Below are 3,826 nucleotides of genomic sequence, written 5' to 3'. Positions count from 1 at the left end.
AACCAAACTGGTTTTGAAATACAACATAAGCGTTAAGGCATCCCCCAATACCCCACCCTTTCTATACTATGCTTCATTACTATGTATGTATTTGATCAATCCAGATGATACCACTGTTTATCATTCCATCTTTTTCGTATGACCTTGATGTACCATGCTGATTCCTTTCAATAACTGTTTGGTTGTTAATGTTAATCATGAGCATTATGCCTGATATAAAATGTATCATTTCCAAATGCGGCTTTAGGACTCATACACGCAGGGGGTTTTGCAAACTCTCAGGCCTCGTACACACGACAGAGTTTCTCGGCAGAATTCGTCGAGAATCTCGGTGAAGAGCCGGATTCTGTCGAGAAACTCTGTCGTGTGTACATTTTCGGCCCGATGGAGCCGCCGAGGAACTCGTCGAGCAAATAGAGAGCAGGTTCTCTATTTTCTCGATGGCAGTGGATTTTGGCTCGACGAGTTCTTCATCGGGCTGTTTTTTAAACGAGAAACTCGGTCGTGTGTATGCTAAGAAACCTGTCAAAAACTTAGACACTGGAGACCAACATAGGTAAAACTAGCGTTTGGAATGGAGATAGCACATTCGTGTCGCTTCCAACATTATTTAATCGTTTATTTGCAGCGCTTTACACAATTTTTTGTAAGGGCACAAAACAGCAATATTTTTTTTTTTTTTTAAGATATTCACACAGAGTTCCTTAAAATTAGGTGGAACCTTTTTCTTACTGGTCTCAATATTTGTTTTTTTTTTTTATTGTCACCTTATTTTGGTCGTGTGTTTTAAATCCTGCTTTTAATATTCACCTTAATTTTAAATTTCAAAAAAATGCAAAACCTTTTTTTTTTTGTAATGTCAAGTTCCCCCCATAGAAACCTTATTGCTTTGTCTTATCTCATGTGTCCCTTTCAAATTACACCTTATATCCAATTTTTAAAAAATAATAACCTGCCTTCTCACTTGCAAAATTGAAATGTAAAAAAATACAAGGACAAGTATGAACTGTAAAAAAAAAATGTACCATTTATTTTGGTTATAAAAATAAATTAACTATGCAAAAGTCAGCACTGGAGAGCTTGCTGCCATTTGTGCACAGCCAGGTGTGGCCTGATGTGACTGGTGAGCAGTTGGAGGCCAAAATGGGGACTTGAGAGGTTCATTCAGGAAGTCACGCATCAAGGTCTTGGACTCCCCGAGGTCAGAAACTGGAGCAGGGCAGGCAGATGTCACCAGGTTGTGGTACTATAGCAGCCTGAACTCTGGTACACCACATGGAAGTAAGGGAGTCACTTTCTGGATTTCTTCAAGGCCTTCCTTGGTGGCTTCCCTGCAGCCTGCTCTTTCACCTTCTCTGCAGCCTTCTCAGCAGCCTTCCTCTTCTGCCTGGCTGGAGGTGGTGCCACAGGGGTAGTACTCATGCCAGGAGGAGGAGTAGACGAAGGTGGTGGAGGATGAGTAGCCGACGGTGGTGGAGGAGGAGGTGAAGGAGGAGGAGCAGTAGAAGGAGGAGGAGTAGTAGAAGGAGGAGGAGTAGAAGGAGGAGGAGTAGAAGGAGGAGGAGTAGAAGGAGGAGGAGCAGTAGAAGGAGCACTAGAAGGAGGAGGAGCAGTAGAAGGAGGAGGAGTAGAAGGAGGAGGAGTAGAAGGAGGAGGAGCAGTAGAAGGAGCACTAGAAGGAGGAGGAGCAGTAGAAGGAGGAGGAATAGAAGGAGGAGGAGTAGAAGGAGGAGGAGCAGTAGAAGGAGGAGGAGTAGTAGAAGAAGAAGAGGAAGAAGAATGTTCAGAAGGAGCAGGAGAAGAAGAGGAAGAAGAATGTTGAGAAGGAGCAGGAGAAGAAGAGGAAGAAGAATGTTCAGAAGGAGCAGGAGAAGAAGAGGAAGAAGAATGTTCAGATGGAGCATGAGAAGAAGAAGAAGGTGGGGGAGCTTGAGAAGGAGCATGAGAAGAAGAAGAAGAAGGTGGGGGAGCTTGAGAAGGAGCATGAGAAGAAGAAGAAGAAGGTGGGGGAGCTTGAGAAGGAGCATGAGAAGAAGAAGAAGAAGGTGGGGGAGCTTGAGAAGGAGCATGAGAAGAAGAAGAAGGTGGGGGAGCTTGGGAGTTATGTGGTGTGTGAGGATGGGGATGGCGGCAAATCACAGTGTCCTCCGTGAGAAGACCCCTCACCCCCTGATTTGCGAGGGTGATGAGGAGTCCCTCAAAGAGGAGGCGTTGGTCTAATGTCATTTCTGACATTTTGGCCAAAACCACTGTTACAAATCCCTCCTGAGCAGTGGGAGGCTGTTGAAGGGTTGCATGGGCGTCCCGAATGAGGGCTAGTGAGGCGTCACGCACCCTTGTATCCCTCACCTGCCTTCTCGGACGCAGGCGAAAAAAGGAAAAAAAGTACAGTTTTACTATTTCAAAAAAATTATTTTTTATTTATTTAAGCTCCTGACTGTTGCATTTTTTTTAGTCACGACTTAGCTAAGCCAATCATTCTGACCCATGTTTTATGGTCAATCACACCACAAAAATTCATGGCCAATACTGACAAATTTTCGGTATAACACTTTTAGATCTAATTTTTTTTTACCTTTAACATCTTAATTTACATCTCTTTAACAACATTTAAACACCACACATTTGCACATTGAAAGTACTATATACCTGGCTCCAGCTGGGCAAATCCGGATCTTCATCCAGGATGGAAGGCTGCTGAGAGGGTTCATCTGCAGAGGGAGCAGCAGGTTGGCTGGAGGGAAGGCTGGACCTTCTGTGCCTTCTGGGGGGAAGGCTAGAAAGTGACTCCCTTACCTCCAGGTGTTCATCCAGGAAGCTCAGTTTGCTGTAGTACCACAACTTGGGTTTAAATACCCGCCCTGCTCCAGCTCCAGACCTCATCGAAGCCAAGACCTTGTTGCGTGCCTTCCTGTAGGTGCCTCTCAAGGTCCCAATTTTGACCTCCAACTGGTCAGTTGTCACATCAAACCCCACCTGTCTCCGCACAAGTGGGAGCAGGCTCTCCAGTGCAGTTTTGCGCAACTCTCTATTTCTAGATATGGGGTCTTTGGTGGCCCACAGAACAGGAAGTTCTTGCCACCGATCAATGAAGATCTCCAAGAATTCTGGTCTGTTAAAGAGATTCATCTTTTCCTGTCCAAAACCAAGGATAAAAAAATTATGTCAATACACAGTCTATAAAGTCAATTACTCTTTCTCACAAGCTAGCCCTTAAAGGGTCACTAATGGATAACTATATTTTTGGAGGAAATGACTGTTTACAGTGTCTAGAGACATACAAGTGCATACATATAATGTGCCTCTAGTTTCACTTTTGGTTTTAAATTTATTTAATGTTTCTGTGAAGTAAAGAGACACACAGAACCAAAAAACAAAAAACCAGGGCATATTTTTAGTTCTAAAATTATTAGCATTGTTTTGGTTGATTTTTAGACACACAGCTTAGACCACAGTGACAAGCTCCCCTGATAAATTTGAGAGGGAGCCAGAGAACCAGGAAGTGATGATTTATGCAAAGGATTACAGCTGCTTAAAAGCAAAAAGGGACAATGAGGACATGAAATCAAGCCTGATATAATGTAAAGTTAGTTATTTCTGCCCCAAACAATTTTGGCTTATTGCTCCTTTAAATGTCTGTCTTTCCTGAATATGCCACTGCTGTCCCAAGTTCGAAGCATACCTACACGCTTGTCGTTCAAACGTCTTTCTTACGCAACCCGGTCGTATGGACGCTACATGTGTTCGAGCCTTATATACACTCCGCACACGACATCCGCCCATGCTTACCAAAAATTGATGTTTCCCCCCCGCCCCTTATCTTCCG

The sequence above is a fragment of the Rana temporaria genome, chromosome 2 (assembly GCF_905171775.1).
Source record: "Rana temporaria chromosome 2, aRanTem1.1, whole genome shotgun sequence".
Classification (NCBI taxonomy): Eukaryota; Metazoa; Chordata; class Amphibia; order Anura; family Ranidae; genus Rana; species Rana temporaria.
The sequence above is the reverse complement of the archived record's forward strand: the minus strand, read 5'-3'. Positions refer to the sequence as shown.